The sequence below is a fragment of the Lissotriton helveticus genome, chromosome 3_1 (genome assembly GCF_964261635.1).
Source record: "Lissotriton helveticus chromosome 3_1, aLisHel1.1, whole genome shotgun sequence".
NCBI lineage: Eukaryota > Metazoa > Chordata > Amphibia > Caudata > Salamandridae > Lissotriton > Lissotriton helveticus.
Genome location: NC_136061.1, coordinates 706,618,746 through 706,643,832, shown reverse-complemented (window position 1 = coordinate 706,643,832; position 25,087 = coordinate 706,618,746).

Below are 25,087 nucleotides of genomic sequence, written 5' to 3'. Positions count from 1 at the left end.
GCACATCATCTGCAGCCCTTCCAACTTGACTGCGGACTACTGCAGCCATTTAAGGTGTATTAAGATGATTACCTAATTTTTAAGGTAGTGGAACACTGATGCCATTTTGGGTGTGTCAATCCCACAACCTAGAAAACTAGTCCATGGACTACAAACACACTGGTAACATTTGAACATGTTATTCTCTAAGAGATAGGGAACTACTGTCACTCACCAAGTTTCCACAATGTGCCTAAGACTGAACTTGGAGAAATCAGGGCCTTGGCTGATGACAAAGAAATTGCGATCAAACAGGCTGGTAAAAGGGAAGGACTACTATAAGTATGGCCACCACAGATTCCGAGAATGAATGTTCATGCCAACTCGCTGATTAACAATACTACACACCCATCAGACAGGACCCTAAAAAAAGGCTGAACACACAAATAATCTACATGACATCCACAGCTGAAACACAAGGGTGGATAACAAAGAATGAAGCAGATGTTTTAGTAAACAAAGATCCCAGGATTCCATACTTCTAAACCCTGCCAAGAATTTACAAGGGAATTTCCCCATCACAAGTCAGACCCATAGTCTCAGGGATTCATTCCCTCTTGGAACCACTTTCTGAATTTTGTGACCACTTATTACAACCCTACATCAAAAAGACTCCCTCTTACATACAAGACACAATGGATATACTAAATATAATCTCATCCCTCAACGACATGCCTCAGATAGACTTATTGGTCACCTTGGATGTAGATTCACTCTACACAAATATACCACAGAGAGCGACCTTGGAAGTCATCGAACATAGGACATCACACACACCCATCAGTTTCATCATGTAATGTGCCACTTTGGTCCTCACTGAAACAGTTTTCCAAAATGAAACACAACTATACCAGGAAACACAATGCACTTCTGTGGGAAGTAATCAAATCAAATCAAATCAAAAAGCTTTATTCGATTATCACAAGGATATCATAAAAGCGTACATTACATTAATCAATTTATAATTAAAATCCAAATAAAAAATGCCAGAAGAAAAACATATCTTCACAGGGAACGGATGAATTAACATTTTTCATACAAACAATTAAAAAAGTTCAAAAAGCAATCACTAAATATACAAATTCATATATCACATCATAATGAGTTAATAAGTATCACGTCCCTAATCTCCAGTTGTTGTAACCTGAATTACATCATAGGTCAATTCAATAGTTGATGAAATAAATTGATTCAAATGATTAACTAAACACGGGATATCACTACTAGAAGACCCTTCATAAAAAATAATTTCGGGTGGGGATGTTGGAGCCATTCTGTACGTAGTTGATACTTTCTGGGAAGTAGTGTTTTCTCTCTGGTCTAGTCTCTAAGGGCCGAGGATAGCGGAACCTGGGGTAAAAATCTTGGAGACCCCAGACAGAGATCGGGCCATCCCTTAGTTGTGGAAGCCAAGATTGTAGATAAGGCACCACCCGATCGCTCCAGAATCTAACTAGCACCAGGTCACCTGAAAGGGCCTTTGGAAGGGGGCCAAGCCATCCCACCCTTCTAACGCTTCGAATGGCACCATCAATGTTCGCTGGCAAGGGTCGATTCCTAGACAGCCAATGGATGACCTTGTGTTTTAAATCCTCCGGTCTCTCGGTTTTTCCCTTTGTAATTGGTAAAACACCAGTGAGGACACAAACAAAGGGGGCAGCAATTGGGGGCAGATGTATATGCTTAGTGTAAACTGGGTTAGTACTAGATTTCTCCTCATATAGAGGGGGAACATTTAGCACCCCTACATCAGCGAGGATACTCTTCGTGGTAATGGATTCGGTGACGGGTGGCGAGGAGGTACATGGGCAGTTCTGTGGGAGCATAGGTCTGTTAGGAGAGATGCTTCCTCTTTGAGGTGTTAACTTGGAAACCTTGGTAGCGGATAAGGGCTGTGATGGACCCACTCCTGTCAGGTTCTTATTAGGTTGAGTCGGTGCCCTAAATGAGGTCTCAATATCGCTTAGCCTATCCCCTAAGGAGTTGATTCTTGTAGTCAAGGGGGATAGTAGAGAGGAGACCACTCGCTCAATCAGGGCCAGAAGGGCTGCCTGATGGGGAGGTGCAAAGGATTCAATACTATCACTGACCTGGGGTACTGTAGATGACATGCTGTGGGACGGTAAGGGATTTATACAAGGCTTAAGTAGTTTAGCTTCCCTCCCCATGCTGTTTTCCCCGGGGCACATTCTTGTAACCATAGGAGAATTGGGGAACCCAAGTTGTTTAATGTTTACTTCTACTAACGGGGATAAGAGTGGGGCAACCAGGATATTATCATTTGCGTTCAATAACGAATTGGTCGGCAGTTGTACGGGAGGTGCAGAGCTGGATGAGGCTTGAGGTGGGTCGGCTATACTCTCAACTGGTACATATTGAATGTGACAAAGTGCGTTCAGTTCCTCCAACCAGGACACACTAGATGTAGTGTTGAGTAGCTGCACCTCGGGTTGTTTCGGGTCTACGCTGTGAGAGGGCAAGCGAGTTTCTAGATCTTCCAACTCACGAATAACAGGTAATAATGCCCTGTCTATCCTTTCTACATAGCAGTCGAACCTCCCCCTACTAAGATCACTTGGGAGAGTACAAGGATTAAGAGCCCCCTTATGAGACATAGCGACAGTGCAGCAGGAAAAGCCCCGCATAGAGTCAATGGTTGTCAATAGAAGTACTCTGCAGTGGTTGTAGAAGTGTAGGTCAAAGGCACACCATACCTTATTCAGTAGAGGCCAAGGGGGGTAGCCCACCCCGACCTTCTCGGGCCTCTGAGGGCCACAGAGGGCCCGCCCTTTGCCCGGGCTTAGCCCGGCGTGTCCCGCGCGCGTCCTCGCGGGACGAGAGGCGTTCCGCTGTTTAGTAGCGAACCCCGGGCGCAGGCTGTGATGTCACCGGTGCGCCGGTGAACTCCGGGGCACCTGGGAGGTGGAGTCTTTGGCCGTTGCCCTCACGGCACTGCTGAGGGAGCTGCAGTAATCTCGGCTGTTTCCCTCACGGCGTTCGGTAAATGATTTAGCCGTTTCCCTCACGGCGCGGTCTGTGTCCACTGCTATTGGGCTTGCCTTGCCCCCCTCTGAGCGCTCGGCGCTCCGCTGTTTAGTAGCGCCCCCGGGCGCAGGCTGTGATGTCACCGGTGCGCCGGTGAACTCTGGGGCACCTGGGAGGTGGAGTCTTTGGCCGTTGCCCTCACGGCACTGCTGAGAGAGCTGCAGTAATCTCGGCCGTTTCCCTCACGGCGTTCGGTAAATGATTTAGCCGTTTCCCTCACGGCGCGGTCTGTGTCCACTGCTATTGGGCTTGCCTTGCCCCCCTCTGAGCGCTCGGCGCTCCGCTGTTTAGTAGCGCCCCCGGGCGCAGGCTGTGATGTCACCGGTGCGCCGTTGAACTCCGGGGCACCTGGGAGGTGGAGTCTTTGGCCGTTGCCCTCACGGCACTGCTGAGAGCTGCAGTAATCTCGGCCGTTTCCCTCATGGCGTTCGGTAAATGATTTAGCCGTTTCCCTCACGGCGCGGTCTGTGTCCACTGCAAATGCACAGGAAATCGCTAGTCTAGCAGCGTTGAGTTTACAAGTCGATCACAATGTTCTGAACTTTTTCAAGAAGGAAGAAGTATCCAATACTTTCTAAGGAAACACCATTGTGTTGGACAAGTAATAGAAAAATACACCAGTGATCGGCACAATATATCTTTTCAAAGTTTCAAGGTCTTCTGAGTATCTCGATTCGACTCAATAGGAGTAGTGTACACTCTGATATGTGACATTAAACGAAGTAGAATTACGTTTCCGACCCGGTCCTACATTGGACGCTCAGTCGTTCTTCCCGTCAGCGGCAGTGTTAGAAAACCGCGCGAAAAACCTGTGGGAAGTACCTTTGCTCGAAATCTGGCCTGCCTTTTCATGTCTCACTTTGAGGAACAACTCATCTATAGTACCGACAACCGATATGATTCCAACAACCTTCTATGGCGACGCTTTATTGATGATTTTCTCATCTTCTGGAAAGGAGACATGACCACTTGTGAGACTTTTTGCTTCTGGGTCAATACTTTGGACCCCTACTACTTTATAGCAGTCATCATCCAAAAGCCCTGAGTGATAATTTATCGTATTGGCAATTCTTAAATTTTATGATGTAATTGTAATACAGTAACAGGATTTTGACACACAAGCACAAGGACTAGCAGAAAATGTGGAGACTAGACAATTCCCTCAACACTGTGCAAAAACAACACGTAAACATGCAGGGAATTGTAACAGAGAGACACTACTCGAACCAAGTATAAGACAACAAGAAGACACACTTACTTGTGTCACTACTTTCACACCACAGTCTATCCAAATATGCAAGATCATTAAAAACATTTGTCTATCTTGCAAACAGGACAACTGTCCTTCCCGCCACCTCGTTTTGCATTCAAAGAGACCACCAGTCTGAAAGATATATTAATACACACATGTCCATGAGATATGAAAGGGACAGACCAAAGACCACTGTGGGATCATCCCCCAGTAGTAGGACATTTTCCCATGTGGATCATGTGTGGCCTGTAGCTTTACAGCAATTACTACTAAAGAGGTGCAAATCATGACAAAATAGATATGGACACAAAAAATATGTACCAACTGTAACACAAAACATTATGGGCCTCATTTTTATGAAAAGTGATGCATCGCTGCGTGAAAACAGTGCTGCATCACTTTTCATTGCGCCCTCCTTGCAGCATGCAGGATGCGTCATATTTACAGTATGATTCATCATGTCACAAGGAGTTACAAATACGTCAGTATTTCTGACGTATCTGTAAGCGCAAAAATGACGCATTGCTGGAGTGTGTCACGAAAGTGACGCAACTCCATCAATGGGTCATTTGAAATGGGCAAGTCCCATTTCAAATGTGCCTGCATCTGTCTTACGCCTGCTGTGAGGCAGGCGCAAGATATTGACGCATTTTTGTCCTAGAAATGAAGCAGTGAAATCTCATAGATTTCACTGCGTCACTTCTATGAGGCTTACTTGCGTCAGAACGCTCACGCTACATACATTATACCTGGTGCAGGTATAATGTGGTACAGGGGTTTACAAAGTGACGCATCTACCTAGATGCAACACTTTGTAAATATGATGCAACTTGTCGCATTTTTTACTCTGCTGGCGATCACAAAAAGTGATGCACCGGCGGCGCAAGAGTGGTGCAAGGGCTCATAAATAAGCCCCTGTGTCTATTTGATCACCTGCCCATGTGATAAACAATATATAGGAATGTAAAACTAAGAATCAATGAACACCGCAGCACAATTCGCTGCAAAAAATCAAGCTCAAAAAGGAGTATGCACCTCCTGACCAAAGGCCCCAGAGCAAATGATTGACCTTGGACTATAGCAGAAGTCAACCCAAATAAGAACCATAAAGCCCTCTATAGAAGGGAACAACAATGGATATTTCATGTTTATGCATATACCATCGGCCTCAACAATGATATCCCTTGGCATGAGATATAAGAAAGTACCGACCCCCATATAGGACATGACACATGCCCTGGATATTACTAACCAATATGAAAAATTGCCTTTTTTCGAAGAACACTCTAATTATCACACAAGAACATAGCCCTTTGACAACATTATTCAAACATACTTTAATGGCCACAAAAATTAGTTACACAATATATTAATTGCTTGACGGCACCTACTCATATTCGCTGTATAGCTTTTTAGGACTACTAACAATATGGCCTCTATGGGAGACAACCTTTACAACACAACTTTTACTACACAGTGCCATTACGATGCAACTTTTACAATGTAAACCATTACAACGCATTGCGCTGGGGGGCGCTCTAGGATAGGGAATAGGTTTAATTTACTATCCAACACCTACCCTACTATCTACGGGGACTGGAGTTGGAATAGTAAATCAAACTATTCACTATCCAGCGCCCCAAAGCACTATGCGTTGTAATGGTATGCGTTGTAAAAGTTGCGTCGTAATGGCATGCGTGGTAAAAGTATGCGTTGTGATGTCATACATCCGGCCTCTACAGTTCCCCATGTAAGGAAACATGTTTACGCTCTCAACTTCAACAGATATACAAATCCATGATTAAAGTACCTGTTGGATTGGGTATACCCCCTCTCCTTTAACTTCTTGAGCTATGCTTTGTATTGCTTGTCTGTCATTTGATTAAAAATAAACATGCCCCTCGACTACACCGTCCCAAATCGGGTAATAAACTACCCGTGAGAAATAAACCTTTGTCTATTTACACACGAGGACCCATACAATTGTTGCTGGTCTTTGCATAACACTCGGTCGTCAGATGGTCTAAATCAGACACCATTATCTTAACTATGTCCAACATCTATTGACTATTTAGGTTCACCATTATAGTGATAAGATGGCTTAAGTGGACCCAATAACTTCATTCAATGGGAACCTTTTACAGGGTTAAAAACAAAGAGAACTAGGGGTTATTAACAAATATACCCCTACTAGAGGTCAGCTTGTTTCTGCCCTCACTTGACTCCAACCGGAGTTCATGGGCATCCCTCAGGACCAAAATGAAAACTAGTCACTCTCCAAAAGTGAAAGTGATAAAAGAAAGAAACATAAATTGTTCATCACAGATGATTACACTGGCCGTCAAAGGTTTGTAGCCCATATATATGGCGGGTCGATGAATGCACCGTCTCATCTGGTAGGAGGAATTCTATTACCTCTCTTTAGCCATAAGGTACCCCATGTCAAGCTCAGCTGTCATCCAGTCTGAGCAATTGTCTCTAAAGCGGGTTCTTCCAAACCTGTAAGTGCGGCATAGCCAACTGCACCGAAATAATAGAGAGGGTGAATATTCACCTCTCTCCAACAGATTGTAAAAACGAAGGTCTAATGATGAGCCACATTGGTGTTCTACAGCACGTAAATAGCGTGCCGTCCCGTATGACTCGAGGAGTCTTGAACATTACCCTAGTGGGATAAGTTTTACCAAAGTCGACTGAATGTGGTGGAACTTTAAGAAAATATGTCATGTATTTTAATATGTTGTTTGTTATATTTGTCTCTGTGAATACACGGGACACAACTGTGATTAAACAAAAAACACAAAGCATGCCTTGGCGTCTCATTTTTATCATTTTTATTACTCATCCTCAATACTGCAATGTAAATTGTTGTTACTGTTTATCTTCATGCTACAGGTCATTGCCAATGTTCTTAAACCAATGCCTAAAGAGGTATGTGTGATTGGAAATAGATTCATGAACCTATATATTGAAACTAGAATCACAAAGAAGATTAGGTAACACTGGTCCTGAAGAATAGCTACTAGATCATTGAAATGACTAAATTAAGCTTGAAACACGTTTACCTACAGCTTTCTTGGATAATTGCTTCTAGTAGATAGCATCACATATTTTAATATAGGCAGGAGGACTTGTTCATTAAAGTTTTTCCTTAGAAGTACTTCTTATCCAATTTTTAACCTCGCATCTCTTGCACTTAAGCACCAATATACATTTTAAACCCTCATATCCACACTTCACCAGACAGCTTACGAGATGATCTCTGGTAAAGAGCCTCAATTGAGGGTGCCCATCGGGCATTGCAGCGCCGGCCCGACATGGAGCAAAAGTCCAATATTAAGGCATGACAACTCCCTATGTGGGTGAGGGCATTTGTTCCTGCAGAGTCATGCTCCCAGCGTACTCTGTGGAACCGAATCTGACCTGAACAGACAAACAAACTTCACTAGAAACCGCATACCCTTCGTACCTTGCCCAATTATCTGGAGCATGCATGCTGGACCTTGATGCACTCCATGTCCCTCTCTTTTGATATACTTGAAAATAAGGCCACAGACTCAATACATCGATCGATGGCGCACACCATCTGAAGCCCTATCAGCTTTACTATGGACTACTGCAACCATTTAAGGTGTATGGAGACAATGGTCTAATTTTCAAGGCTGTGGTCCACTGACACTATTTTGGGTGTGTCAATCTCACATCCTAAAAAACTAGTCTACAAACACATTTGGTGGCAATTTTAAAATTAAAAACTAAATTTAATTGAAAAGTCGTCTTAGGTGCGGCCTGGGACCACATTCCAACTTTTATTTTCTTACTCAATGTTTTTTTTCCAGTGCGCTGCACCATCAAAGCACCTCACGAGGACATGGACCAGGCACAATTTGCATCAAATTATGTACTCCCTGTGACATATGTGGATTTGAAGACCATCCTTGTACTCTGATTTGATGGCAACTTAGGTAATCTTGTTCCATAAGAAAAACTCCAAGTCCCTTGGTAACAAGAGAAACATCAACAATTTGGTGATAAGCAACAAACCTTATACAAAGCTACTGAGTCTGAATGTCCCTGCTCCAGAACTTCAGAAAATGTAACCAGGGAAATGAGACTTTCCCACAACATCCTTTGGACCTGCACAGGAGGAGAAGGTAGACGGCATCATCTTAGAGACACATAGTGACTGATAGTGACAAAACAATCAATGCCTTGGATATCTGAGAGTTCTTCTCCTATCCACTCAGAAAGAAGAAATTGAATGCCCAATAGATCACATGTAAGATCTGGGTCCATAAACCAAGCCACAATTTATTTGGATCGTCAATAATGAGGAGACACCTCAAGGGCAAAAGTGAAAAAGGTAAACAGGGTGATGGAGGGAGATAAGAAGAAGAAGAAGAAAGTTTGTCAAATATACCTGCAGACATTGTAAAAATGGAAATCATGGTGTACAATTGATAAAGTATATGCTCTTTTTTGCATGGGGTGTAAGGTTCAAATATGGTGTGGGGACAACACCCCCAAAAAGGGGGGGAGTTGATTGAAGAACATTATGAGAAGTACCATCAACAACAAAGAGATATACAATGGCTGCGTGCCACAAAGGATGTTCTAAAAAAGCAATTTCACCAAAAAATGCAAATACATAAAAACACACAAAAAAGGTTTTTTTCAGAATCACAACCACACATCAAACTAAAGTGCTTGTCTTTAATAAGCCTTGAACTTCTGCCTGCGATGGGGCAGGTACAGGTCTTTACTGCAAGCCAGCCCTGCCATCAACTCACCCTGCGCATGACCAAAGGCTATCTGCAGCAGGGGTTAGCCACCCACAGAGTATTGTGGCCAGCCCGGCTGGCCACAGAGGACGGTTGTGCGCTGAAGAAGAAGCCAAGCCAAGCAAGAGGACTTCATTTTCCACCACCCACCAGCAGAAAGTGACATCACTGAATCTCTGATAATTCACCTAAACAAGAAGCAACATCACTGAATTTCTCATCTGGACAGGAAGTGACATTACTAGTTTTCTTGCCAAAACATTTTTAAAAGAAAAAGCCAAGCCAGAGTACTTCGTTTTTCATCACCCATCAGCACAGTAAATAACATCATGACACCCTGGAATCTTCCCCCATACCAGGACCTACTTAATGATAGCTACATTATGGATGTGCAGAGGATGCGTGCTACTGGCTTGCTGCTGGCGCGCCAAAGGCAAGGCTGTCTGCTCCCATCCACGCCTGGATAGCGCCTAGCACCAGGAAAATCTGTTCCAATCACTGCCCAGCAAAACTTTGCAGCACTCCTTAGGTTGCTAGACCTCATACGCCGTTCTCCCAACTGCTGCTGCACTAAAACTTACACCACGGTAGGAGCTTTTACCTATACCCACTGCCGGTTGTCCAGCAGCCACCCACCCACACTCCCTACACAAATTCTAACAATGCCCACAGCACTCCTTCCCAACACACACACCACACAAGCACCAACAACGCCACACATCATAGCAAACCCGCACATCAACTCCCACTTGCGTGAATGCTCCTCAACACATGATCACTCAGCAAACAGCAACCTATATATGGGACCTCCATACATAGGAGCAGCTATGCACCTGACATCTTCTTCATCACAGTGACCTGGTTCAACCTATCATTGGCTTTCAACATCGCTACAGCAATCCCTGTGGGCTACTCTATCACTTCACAGGGCCGCCTTCACAAGCCCAGAGGAGGACTCTCTATCATCTACAAGGAATCCATCAAATGAACAAGACCCACTGAGAACTAACCCTGGGGGTCGTTCGCGAAGTAACGCTACGCGTAGCTATGCGAAGTGCACTTCGGACTACGTGAGCTACGCGTAGCACTAGGCGAACTGCGTAGTATCCTGTTCGCGATGATTGCACAGTGCCGGATGCTTGTCCGCAATGTGCAATCATTGAAAATGGCATCTTGCACAGTGCAAGCTGTCTTTTACTGCCGCTCGAGTACATTTTTTACTCGAGCAGAAGCTTTCTCAACGCGGACTGGTAGTTTCTCATCGCGAGCGTTCGCGAGCATACGCGACCACTCGCAATGAGAAATCTGACTTCCCCGCTTTGAGAATCTCGCCGGAAGGTTTATTTTCCACGCTCGCGATTGGCAACTTGATGTTGCTGATCGCGAACGAGGAAAAAGTCTCGCCGGGATGTAATTTTGCTTGCTCGCGGTCGCCAACTTGACATTGAGGATCGTGTGCCGGCAAAAAATGACCGCTGCACTACGCTACGCTACGCATGTTTGCACTGTGCTACGTGCAGTTCGAGTAGTGTGAAGTAGCGCAAACTTCGCAAACTAGGCGAGCGTAGTGTAGTGCTTTGCCCAGGGTTACTGAGAACGCAACCCCATTCATGGAACATCTGCACTTGCGGCTGAAAATATCATATAAATTCACCCTAATTGTAACCCTCGCCTACTGGCCACCCAGACTCCACGCCACTTTACCAACTTCATCACTGACTTTGTCGCTCCGCTCAGCATTGTCTACAAAGCCTACTTTCTCCTCGGTGACCTTAACTTTCCCCTGGAAGAAGGAAACAACCCCTGTTCCACAGCATTCCTCAAAATCTCACCCAGCTCATCACAGAACCAACACACCTCAGGGCACAAAGTGGACTGCATCGTAACCACAAGCAACAGCATCAAATGCAACTCCAGCACACAGCTCATATGGATTGACCACTCCATCACCCACTTCAAAATCAACACACCTCAAGTCAATATCCCTACCAGATTCAGCACTCCAAACCACAGCTGAAGCAAAATCACAGAGGCAGACTGGCTCAGCACTTTCAGCGCTGAGCCAGTCTGCTTGCATTTTCTATTTGGCTCTGCCTACTCCTAAATTATCCTGATGTGGCTGCTTAATATGACAATTATGTTCACCATGGTGATACCAACTAGTCTATGTTCTGCACCTACAGATTGTTTACAAACATATCTGCTCCTTTATTATGTCAGGGTCCTTGAATCTACCCTTGCCTATATCTTATCTTCCCAGAATACTTTCCCATAAATGTTTGCCTCTTTTTTCTCTGACACCATTGCTTCTTTTTTCCCTTCTGAATCCTGCACTGGCATGCCTGACCAACACTATGTATGTACATACCTCACCATCTTTGACCGACACTTTCCCTCACTTCTAGATTCTTTTACCAAATATGCCCTTGTGCCCCACAGTCACCTCCCCCCTACGTGCTCTAACAACAACCCCAATCCTTCTCATCTCCTTGCCTCCACTGACCCGCTATGCACCACTGCTGCACCCTCTGACAAGATGAGCAACCTGACTGCCCCCTGAATGTGTGCCTTCAACAAGTCTTATCTAAAATAACTTCAATTGATCCTACCTTAACCAACGAACACACAGCAACTCAACTCGCTTACTCACTCCATGAGCCAGTTACCAATTCGAGACCTTCAACAACTGAGTCCCCTTTGGACTCAGCCCTCTCTCCTAATGCAAACACGACTCAGCCTACACAAACTGACTGCCTTTCCAACCTCAGTGGAACTGACCCTCCCTATAGCATAGCACACTCGCCTTCCTTTAACACGAGACCCAACGATTATCAGTCCACTTTCAGAACTGAAACCTTTACTGACAGAATTACCTAGCTCCTGAAATGACTAGAACATAAACTAGATTCCCTAGCTATAGACTTCTCGCAAGTAAAGAAAGACCTCGCGATCCAGGCCAAGTGTACCCACTACCACACCCTCGGCATGGAGAAGTTGTCTCCCCTTATAGGCTCTCCAACTGTCAGCCAACATACCTACTGGACCTCTATTCCCTTGAGTTGATCGTCCCACAGACCCCACCGAGCCCTTAGCACCGTATCAGCTAGTGAAGCTGATGCACTCTGCGAATCCTACATTACAATGAACCAGAAAATGGTCTACAAGCTTCCGTCTACAATTTGCATGCTCCTTAACTGCAGATCAGCAGATAAAAATGCCACAGGTACTGCCAAATCTATTCTTATAAAGAAATAGAAATTGCATTCATCACTGAGTAATGGCTTAATGAACACTCAACCCCATACGTGACCTGCTAGCACCTCCTGGATACTCCATCATTAGACAGGACAGAAAAAAGAGGAAAGGTGGTGGACTAGCAATCATCCACAAAGATGGAATCAATCTCTCCACTTTCAAGACCACAAAATATTCTACTTTTGAATACCTTGGAGTAGAACTCACTGCCAAGGGCTCCTCTCCCATCAAATTTCACACCATCTCCCACCCTCCTGGTAATCGCACCCTCTTCTTCGAAGAAATAACTGACCTACTGACACAGTTCTCCCTAGCTGACTCGAAGGATGTCTTCTTGGGCGACTTCAACATTCACTACATCAATGCTGTAGATACCACAGTACGCAATCTGACTAACATTTGTGAAATTAACAATATCAACCAACTTTGCAATGAACCAACCCATATTAAAGGCGCCACTCTAGATGCGATTATCACCAAAAACAATCTTGTCTCACTTCGATCCATCACACCCATTTACTGGTCAGACCACCATCTCATACTGTTTAATATAGAGATCTACCTCAAATCCCAAATAACCCCCTTTGAGAGACCCAAGAACAGGGCCAGGAACTTAAAGCAATTATCAGTGACAGAACTGGAGACCAAGATCTGTGCCCAACTACAGAACCATCCTCCTGCTCACACAGTTGATGACCTCACTGCCCTCTACAAGACGGCGGTATCTTCTGTTCTGGAACAAATGGCCCCACTCAAACTGAAGCAGTCCAGATCTAGCCAATCTAAATCTTAGTTCAACTCGGATATTAACAACGAGAGGAGACAACTCAGACAGTCAGAAAGGTGGTGGAGACAAAACCCCTCTACAGTGAACCTCTCTCTCCTAAGAACGGAACAGCTTTCCTACAAGAAACACATCTTCAGAGGAAAAGCCACTTTCATTTGCAAACCAACTTGACCACGCTAAGAACAGACCCAGAGAGCTCTTCAACATTATTAAATGGTAAACTACCCTTTCCTCCCCACAAGAAACAAAAGCCACCTCTGAACGCTGTAAAGAAGTTGACAACTTCTTCACTGATAAAGGTACAAAAATTGAACAATCCCTCACCCAAGTCGCAAATCTGACATCCCTATCAACTTTCCCCTCGGCCTCACTCCTCTACATGGCAGAACCCCCTCCTGATGTAACCAAAGACCGTATGGCCTCTATAAAAACTAATTTCAACCTTGATCTCCTTCAACTGAAAAACAAATCGAATTGGTCTGATTTTGAACCAAGGACTGAAAGTGAAGCCTTCAATATGATTGCAAAGTTGAAGCCCACATCCCACACTTTGGATCCTATGCCTTCCACAATAGTTCAAAACCTCAACCATAGAATTGCCCCATTCTGGACTAAAATCATCAACTCATCTCTCTCCTCAGGCAGTGTTCCTGACTGCCTCCAACTAGGCCAAATCACACCCATACTCAAAAAACTAGGTGCCGACCCCAATGACTTCAATAACCTCAGACCTATCACCAACCTTCCCTTTCTAGCCAAAACATTGGAGAAGTGCATCCTACAACAACTAAATCAACACATAGAAGAATTCCACCTCCATGACACCTTCCAATCGGGGTTCAGGAAAGGCTGTAGCACTGAACTGCTATGCTCAATATCTCGGATGATATTCGCAGATCCTTGGATGAAGGTGATGCATGCCTCCTAATCTTACTTGACCTATTGGCTGCCTTCAATACGGTAAATCACCCTGCTTTACTTGAGACACTCAAGACCTATACTGGGATAAATGGCACAGTCCTTAGATGGTTCACATCTTAACTGCAACATCGCTCACAACAAATAAAAATCAACAAATGTTCTCAAAACCAACACTAGTTCCTCATGGTGTACCCCAAGGCTCAACTCTATTCCCAGCCCTTTTCAATCTCTTCATGGAACCCCTTACGGTTATCCTGAACCAAGCAGGGTTCAAATATCACCTATATGCTGATAACACCCAACTCTATTACAAGATTAAATCACCCAGTGACATCCTACATCTGAATATCACACTAATCAAGATTCAAACTTGGTTTAATATCAACCACTTAAAGCTGAACCCCCGACAAAACTGAACTACTACATTTATCCCTGAAAAAGAACATACTACCAATTCAAGTATGGCTCAAGAATTTAGACGCTCTAAACTGTTCTCTAACACTTTCCAACACCGCTAAGTTCTTAGGTATCACCCTGGACAGAAACATGGTATTGAAAGCTCACATCAACAACTCAGCCAAAGAAGCACTCCTCACGCTAAAACACCTCAAGAAAATCCAACCTTTCACTACCCCTGAAGATTTTAAGATGGTAGTACAATCACTGGTCCTCTCAAAAATGGAATATGGTAACGCCATCTTCACAGGAACTCTAAAAACTCACCTGGCCCCCTTAAGTTCAGTTATGACATGGCAGCCCGGCAAATAACAGTTTGTAATCGGTTTGAGCACATCACACCGGCCCTCAAGATCCTCAATTGGCTCCCAATCAAAGGAAGATGTTTCTACAAGATCGTTTGCATCACCCACAAAGCCCTTCACACACATAACCCCAACTATCTGGAGAACAAACATTTGAAAGCTGGTGGAGCCAGATCTCTAAGGAGCTCCAACGCACTACTTATCATACCTCCCAAACTGAAAAAGAAATCCTCCCAGACACGTTCTTTCTCTGGAAATGCTCCCACGATATGGAATTCACTCCCTAGTGACCTGCGGTGCAACCCCTCATTTTTCTGTTTCAAACAGGGCCTTAAACACCTACAGCTCAACAAATACTTTAACACACACCCTAACTGAGCTATGTTCCCAAAGCTTACACGCACTCTGCCTTGACCAGTTGTGGTGCTTAAATTAGTGTTTCAGCTGTCCACTATGTCTTGTACATCATTTAGCCCAAGCGGTTCCTATGTCTGCATACTGTAACTACCGCAGCGGCTCAACAATTTTCTTTGTCTGGTTTTTTTGCATGTACTTCAATCTAATGATCTCCCATTATATGTAAAGCGCTCTGATACCTTCGGGTCTTGGGTCTAGTAATGCTGTAAGATGCCATCCAGTTATAAACAAATTAATGCTTGCAGCTCTGTATTTAAAAGGGGATCCATACACCACTGTACAAAATTTTAATACCAACATAATGCTCCCTACCTATGGCGGGATTTTCAAACGTAACTGCTGTGTGGCCCTGTTAAACTCTGCTCCTTTGGCGCACCATAATTTGCAAGCACTCTTACACTGCTGGGGTGAACACTGCCTTTTACTACATCTATTTTCATATCCTTGTAGCACTGGATGATGTGGAGGTGCCTGGCTCCCCTTTTACTTACATGTTCTCCATCTTTAAAAGACTTTGAAGCCATTTTACTCATTGTATACGTTGGATGTATACCTTTTTTTGTTATTGTTGCTCTGCTAGAACTTCTAACTGGAAGGGAAGCCTCTCTGTGAGTTAGAAGCTGCTGAGCTCTAGTTTCAGTTTATGTGTCACACCTTAGGCCATCCCCCCACCCTTAGATGGCTTTTTAAACATAACTACACAGCAGGTATGCACAGCAGCTGCGCCACTGGCACGCCGTAGGAAAGGTCTTCTGCGTCCTTTCGCCCCAAGGGTCTTATTTACATGTCCATTTCGCCGCCCCTGCGTTACCTATTTTGATGCACTGGCAGCACAATGGCCTTTGAGAAATTGTGTAATCCCTGTGCACTCAGATAAACACTTTTTGATAACGAAAGATTTATATCATTTACTGGTTGCGCATCGGTCGTCGCACGTGGTCAAGTCGTGCCTTTAAGTATGAATGGCGAATGCTGAGGGTAGAGTCATCTATCCTCTTGGCTGCGCGCAAAAATCAACTCTGAAACATCCAAGTTTCTTAAACAAGTTCCATGGATTTTAATTGTATCTCTTCATGTTTTCATATGTGATTTTTAGAAACATCATGAGTTCAACAGAACTTTTTATAAGCATAATTCTATTCTTATGCCGTGATTACGAATATCACTTCAAATCACCCAATGCATTTCGGGTCTTATAACCATGACCCTTCGTCAGGGGTCTGAAACAAGGAACACACAGGACCAAATTAGGCACTCCATTTGCATGCATACGTATATGATAAACGATAATCTTTGAAAAATTAACAACATGCCGTGCTGCCACCTGTACACCCAAAGCATCCAATCCCAACACTAAAACGACGCGACTACCAGAGTGAAGAATAATCAGCATGAATGGTGCCGAATAGACGACGTGAATAAACCCAGTGTTCCCCCATGCATTAATGAAGACGCGTATTAGATGAAGCCGAGTGAATTTACCAGAACGATGTGCCAAACTAAGAGACTTTAGTGACGACAAAGAAAACCAGAACTGAGGTGACCCCCAAGTGCACCCCCTTGAACAACCCTGTACTTACGAGTAAACGGACGCCGCCGCGTCTCAAAGAAAACTCTCGGATAAACGCGGTACAACAACAATGCCTGTAATAGGCCAGTAGACAATCATGTGATCGGGACCTAAACCAATCAAAACCGAATAACAAGAAAGACCCACACCATGTGACAAGAGTAACAAGGCTTCACCATGAAAAGATGCAGGAAGTAACGATCGTGTAAGATATGAATGAGCGCAGGTGAAACACCAAATGAGATTGAATGAAACCAATAGGTAGCGAACAAATACAAATAGTAATAAACATACATGAATGCGAAAATGACCATATTAAACACAGGTACATTGAACATCAAAACGATGAAAAATATGGAAATGAAAAAATATGGAAATGAAAAAATTATGAACATTAGTCTGTAATGGGGATCAGTGTAGCTCAAAAGTCAATGTTGGAGGGATAACGGATCATAGAAAACAAGAATGTTCAACCCGATCATTCAAACCCACGGCGTGGGTGGAATTCAGTTTTTTAATCCAGTAGAATTCCTCACATAATCTTTGTTTCACTGGATCCCTGTCTTGGCGTTGTGAGATAGTCTCGAGAACCGTGTATTTCAATTGCGAAATTTGATGGCTTGCTTCTTTCCAATGGCATGCTAAAGAAGATTTTGCATTCCCAAGTCTGATGTTACTTTTGTGTTCCGTGATGTGGACTTTAATCTTCCTTTCCGTTTGTCCGACATAAATTTTGCCACATGGGCATTTGATGGCGTATATACAATTGGAAGTGTCGCAAGTACTGGAATGCTGAAGTTCAATGGGAAAACCTTTGGTGGGATGCATAAACGTTTTGCCAGTAATCACATTATTGCAATGAATGCAATTTAAGCATTTAGACATGCCTTTCCATTTTTTCTTCTCTTTGTTGGGTGTATTTAGTAGTTCTTTAAGATTTTTATATCTCTGGAACGCAAATGTGACGCAGTCACAGTATAGCTCTTTTAAATCAGGTTCTGTTTGAATTAGATGCCAATGTTTATTGATGATACGTTTAATTTTACTGGATTCCGTAGAATATTTCATCACACACACTGTTTTTGGCTCAGTCTTTTTCACTAGAGGTTCTAATAGGCTGACTCTGTCAATTTTGAGTACTTTGTCTAGGGCGGTTTGTAAAACCTCTACTGGGTAGCCTCTTCGTTCGTACCTAACTGTTTGGAGCTGTAACGATATTTGCAAATCTTCATCGCATGACGTGATCCTTTTGAGTCTGATATATTGCGAAGTTGGGAGATTTTTCTTGAGTGGATCTGGATGAAAACTTTGGAATAAAAGACTCGCATTCCTGTCAGTAGGTTTTTGAAAAACTTTAGTCCTAATGACATTGTTGTCTAACGTTACATGTACATCCAAAAATGCAATTGAATTATTAGCGATGGTGTGAGTGAACTTGATCCTTTCATTATGGGTGTTGAGTGACTCAATGTTCATTTCCAATTGCTCTCTAGATCCTCGCCAGATTAAAAAAATGTCATCGATGTAGCGTTTGAAAATGATTAAACCTTCAATCCAAGACTGGTTGTTCAGTATGTACTCGGTCTCAAATTTGTGCATGAAAATATTGGCGTATGAGGGAGCCCCCCCCAAAGCCCATCGACGTACCATTGGATTGATTAAAGAATTGGCCATTCCATTCGAAATAACTGTGATACAATGCGAATTGCATTAATTCTAAGATCAATACTTTCTGATATTCCTCAAGATCGGTTTTCAACAAGCTCCATTCCAAGGCTTCGATACCCTCCTTGTGGGGGATAGATGTATAAAGTGCGATAACATCAATGGTGCAGAGCCAGTATGTACACTCTTGTTGTAGAACTACTGTTTTTAGCAAATTCAAAAATGCGGTGGTGTCTTTAATGTATGTCTCACTAGTTTGAACAATCGGTTGCAAAAATTTGTCAATGAATTTGCCAATGGGTTCCGAGATTGACCCACACGCCAGGACGATGGGTCTGAAAAGAGGATTGGTGGCATCCTTATGGATCTTGGGCAACATATATAGTTGCGGCCTTCTGGGATATTTCAACATGAAAAATGCATATGTTTTTTGGCTGATCCACTTCATAGACAATGCATGATCCAATATCTGTAACAACGTTTGTTGGTATTCTCTTGTAGGATCTCCTTCTAGTGGTAAGTAAATGTCTTGATTATTCACGTGTTCGTTAACACTCTCATGGTAAAATTCTGTGTCCATGACGATCAGCGCGCCCCCTTTGTCTGCTTTGTCAAGCCTCACCTGTCAAAAAGCAGACAAAGGGGGCGCGCTGATCGTCATGGACACAGAATTTTACCATGAGAGTGTTAACGAACACGTGAATAATCAAGACATTTACTTACCACTAGAAGGAGATCCTACAAGAGAATACCAACAAACGTTGTTACAGATATTGGATCATGCATTGTCTATGAAGTGGATCAGCCAAAAAACATATGCATTTTTCATGTTGAAATATCCCAGAAGGCCGCAACTATATATGTTGCCCAAGATCCATAAGGACGCCACCAATCCTCCTTTCAGACCCATCGTCTCGGCGTGTGGGTCAATCTCGGAACCCATTGGCAAATTCATTGACAAATTTTTGCAACCGATTGTTCAAATTAGTGAGACATACATTAAAGACACCACCGCATTTTTGAATTTGCTAAAAACAGTAGTTCTACAACAAGAGTGTACATACTGGCTCTGCACCATTGATGTTATCGCACTTTATACATCTATCCCCCACAAGGAGGGTATCGAAGCCTTGGAATGGAGCTTGTTGAAAACCGATCTTGAGGAATATCAGAAAGTATTGATCTTAGAATTAATGCAATTCGCATTGTATCACAGTTATTTTGAATGGAATGGCCAATTCTTTAATCAATCCAATGGTACGTCGATGGGCTTTGGGGGGGGCTCCCTCATACGCCAATATTTTCATGCACAAATTTGAGACCGAGTACATACTGAACAACCAGTCTTGGATTGAAGGTTTAATCATTTTCAAACGCTACATCGATGACATTTTTTTAATCTGGCGAGGATCTAGAGAGCAATTGGAAACGAACATTGAGTCACTCAACACCCATAATGAAAGGATCAAGTTCACTCACACCATCGCTAATAATTCAATTGCATTTTTGGATGTACATGTAACGTTAGACAACAATGTCATTAGGACTAAAGTTTTTCAAAAACCTACTGACAGGTATGCGAGTCTTTTATTCCAAAGTTTTCATCCAGATCCACTCAAGAAACATCTCCCAACTTCGCAATATATCAGACTCAAAAGGATCACGTCATGCGATGAAGATTTGCAAATATTGTTACAGCTCCAAACAGTTAGGTACGAACGAAGAGGCTACCCAGTAGAGGTTTTACAAACCGCCCTAGACAAAGTACTCAAAATTGACAGAGTCAGCCTATTATAACCTCTAGTGAAAAAGACTGAGCCAAAAACAGTGTGTGTGATGAAATATTCTACGGAATCCAGTAAAATTAAACGTATCATCAATAAACATTGGCATCTAATTCAAACAGAACCTGATTTAAAAGAGCTATACTGTGACCGCGTCACATTTGCGTTCCAAAATAAAAATCTTAAAGAACTACTAAATACACCCAACAAAGAGAAGAAAAAATGGAAAGGCATGTCTAAATGCTTAAATTGCATTCATTGCAATAATGTGATTACTGGCAAAACGTTTATGGATCCCACCAAAGGTTTTCCCATTGAACTTCAACATTCCAGTACTTGCAACACTTCCAATTGTATATACGCCATCAAATGCCCATGTGGCAAAATTTATGTCGGACAAACGGAAAGGAAGATTAAAGTCCGCATCACGGAACACAAAAGTAACATCAGACTTGGGAATGCAAAATCTTCTTTAGCATGCCATTGGAAAGAAGCAAGCCATCAAATTTCGCAATTGAAATACACGGTTCTCGAGACTATCTCACAACGCCAAGACAGGGATCCAGTGAAACAAAGATTATGTGCGGAATTCTACTGGATTAAAAAACTGAATTCCACCCACCCCGTGGGTTTGAATGATCGGGTTGAACATTCTTGTTTTCTATGATCCGTTATCCCTCCAACATTGACTTTTGAGCTACACTGATCCCCATTACAGACTAATGTTCATAATTTTTTCATTTCCATATTTTTTCATTTCCATATTTTTCATCGTTTTGATGTTCAATGTACCTGTGTTTAATATGGTCATTTTCGCATTCATGTATGTTTATTACTATTTGTATTTGTTCGCTACCTATTGGTTTCATTCAATCTCATTTGGTGTTTCATTCACCTTCGCTCATTCATATCTTACACGATCGTTACTTCCTGCATCTTTTCATGGTGAAGGCTTGTTACTCTTGTCACATGGTGTGGGTCTTTCTTTTTATTCGGTTTTGAGTGGTTTAGGTCCCGATCACATGATTATCTACTGGCCTATTACAGGCATTGTTGTTGTACCGCGTTTATCTGAGAGTTTTCTTTGAGACGCGGCGGCGTCCGTTTACTCGTGAGTACAGGGTTGTTCAAGGGGGTGCACTTGGGGGTCACCTCAGTTCTGGTTTTATTTGTCGTCACTAAAGTCTCTTAGTTTGGCACATCGTTCTGGTAAATTCACTCGGCTTCATCTAATACGCGTCTTCATTAATGCATGGGGGAACACTGGGTTTATTCACGTCGTCTATTCGGCACCATTCATGCTGATTATTCTTCACTCTGGTAGTCGCGTCGTTTTAGCGTTGGGATTGGATGCTTTGGGTGTACAGGTGGCAGCACGGCATGTTGTTAATTTTTCAAAGATTATCGTTTATCATATACGTATGCAAATGGAGTGCCTAATTTGGTCCTGTGTGTTCCTTGTTTCAGACCCCTGACGAAGGGTCATGGTTATAAGACCCGAAATGCATTGGGTGATTTGAAGTGATATTCGTAATCACGGCATAAGAATGGAATTATGCTTATAAAAAGTTCTGTTGAACTCATGATGTTTCTAAAAATCACATATGAAAACATGAAGAGATACAATTAAAATCCATGGAACTTGTTTAAGAAACTTGGATGTTTCAGAGTTGATTTTTGCACGCAGCCAAGAGGATAGATGACTCTACCCTCAACATTCGCCATTTAGCACAATGGCCTTTCCCATATTTACAAGGCCAAGTAAAGTCGCCCTGTGTGACTTTTCATGGCCTTGTAAATATGTTACCCTTTCACGCATAAATCTGCGTGAAAGGGGCATTCCTTGGGTGTTGTTGTGGGTGTTCCCACCAACATCCATGGAACTTGACGCATTTCCAGATTTACAACATTTTGTAAACATGAGAATGCATCAGAATCCTATGCCTCCCAGAGGAGACGAAGGAGGTGCAACAAGGAGAAATACTTTTTTTCCGCTTTCTATGTGTGCTGCATTCTGCAGCATGCATAGAAAGAGGACATTGCCTTTAATGATATTTTTGTGCAGGAAGGCAATCCTTCCTATACAAAAACAAACATTCCCTCAGCGCAGGCACCATTGCAAAATGGTGCAAGGGTGCCTCAATGGCGCACGGCTGCTGTTTGTGTGCCGGTGCAGGGGCGAAGGACAGGAATGCACCTTATCTTGTTGATAAAGCACATGTATGTCCTTTCATTTTGCCATACTGCAGTACAGCAGGAAGGTTTGCTGCACTGCTGTGCGTCAAAATATTGTAAATGAGGCCCCTAGACTGCACCATGCACCTCAAATGCTAGCCTTTCCACCCCAGCTCATACCGCTCACCTCAGCTACTCCTTGGAGCATTTCCACTGCCTCAAGACCTCTGGTCGGTCTGACTCCTATGCCCTAACTGCACCAGGTGCTGTATAAGCTGTGGTTTAGACCTTCCTGTTAAGATTCTCAACTCTACCCCTAACATCACTGTCTCTCCTTCTTCTGACAACCCTTCTTTATCCCTGTTCTTGTTCACATGTGCATATCTTGTTAGCGCAAGATCACCACCCTAACACAAATGTGATATATTTAACTTGATCAAAGATCATAAACCCAACCTGCTCTGTTTCAGAGAAACATGGATTAGAGACTCTTTGGCTTCTGAGATTGCGATGCCATTCCTAAGAACTATACCATAACTCACCATGACAGCCCGGATAAACCTGGCGGGGGTCTGCTGTTATCCATAAGGCTTTCTCGTGCACCATTCTCAACACTGATGCACCTAATGCTGAGGGTATAATCATGATACTAAAACTATCTACATCTTCTCCTTTACAGGCATTCTTTTCCACAGGTCCCCAGGTCCTCGCTCAAGGTTTATAAATACCTTCCCTACATTTTTTTTAACCATTTATTCTAAGGCCATTTAATTTTATTATCTTTGGCTGCAAAAACTGCCACTTTGAAGTCAAAAGGTCTCCTCCAGTCATTTGTTTCGACCCTGCTGCTGGTCCTTTTGAATTCGTGGTTCTTCATCAATTTACAAAGACCACTATTTGAAACTCATCCTCACGTACCCTTGAAATAAATTCAGCCAGGTCAATGTCATTGCTGCCCTAAAATCGCACAGCTATGAACATGAAGCCGATATGGAAACCTGGGCTATTAACTCTAATAGGTGAGTTAGACTCCCACAAATACTAAGACTATGCACAGGATTAAGGGGCATATTTACAAGAGGATTGCTCCACCGGAACGCCACTTTTTTCGACTTTCCTGTGGCTCAATGCCCTGCACCATATTTACAAAGTGGTGTTAAGCCACTTTTTGTGGCTTAACGCCGATTTGTAAAAACCCTTTCACACAGGAATCTGTGTGAAAGGGGCCTGCAATGGGCGCTGCCTTGGGCATTCCACTGCAACACCTATTGCTTTTTGACGCAGCACCAGATTTACAAAGATCTGTAAATCCAAGGAGGCACCAAAAACTAACGCTATTAAATGGCAGGCGTTAGAATGGTGCAACAAGGAGAAATACCTTTGTTTCTCTACGTTTTGCTGCCATAGGTAACCAACACCTCCATCTCTTCCCTGTAATCACTGTGCCATAAACTCACCACATTCTTTAGACAAAAAACTTAAAATGAACACACTTTTTCCCAACAATGTAAGCTTAAAATCATCCTAAAAGACAATTGCACTATGTCCTGCTCCTGTTCCTGGCTGTATTAATGTTCTCCTCTACTGGAGGACCAGGTCCATATGCTGTTAAATGTCAAATCTGTCTTGCAGTCAAACCCTTGCCCTTGAAAAACTCTACAGCTAGGAGCTCACCAAATGAATCACTGTCTGAAGACTACCTGTATTAAATCACTTGCCGCTACCACCTTTCAATGTATCTGGAAAACGAGACAGAATGATCCCTTCACAAAAAAATCCTTCTCCTGGCCATTCCATACCATATAATTCCAGACCTATTTTCTTTAATGTCTTTACAAATCAAAATAATTGAAAATGTAGTAAAAATCAAGCTATCTGAATACTTGGAAAACATCAACCTTTTAGATAGATTTCAGGCTGGTTGTAGGCCTGCTCATGACAATAACACTGCTCTGCTAGCTGTCACCAGTGTCATCAGAAGGGTCCTGGACAGTGAAGGGGCAATGGAGCTTGTCTTACTGGACCTGTCCGCGTCTTTGGCACGGTCTTCCATATGATACTCTATCCAAACTTGCTAAATTAGGTGTTGGAAAAACAGCACTCAAATGGTTTCAAACCCTTCTTAACAATAAAGGTCAGGCAGAGTTCTGCCCTCCCTTCCAGCCTCCTTACTTCTAGAGTACCTCAAGGCTCATCTCTTATCCTTACTCTGTTTAATTTATTTGTCGCCCCGTTAGCTGTCCTTGTGAGATCGCACGGCATCTGCATAACATCCTTTGATGACAATGTGCAAATCATTGTTACTATCACAGATATCACTACTACCCAATCCAAGCTTTACAATTGTATCCATGCAGAAACACACCAATGAACCTTAATTCTCTCAAATTAAATGGTAACAACATTGAGGTCTTGATTTTTCAGAAGTTGTCTTCATCCATAGATCTTGGACCAGTCTGAGTGCCTGTAAAGTCGGTCCGGAACTTAGGTATCCTGTTTGATGACAAAGTTACCTTTACATAATATATAATTAAAACCACCTCCATGGTTCTTCACCTTCTATATAAAAATCTTCTTGTTAATTCCACTAACTTCACAAACAACTGTGGCACAGGCCTTGGTCTACTCCTGGTTT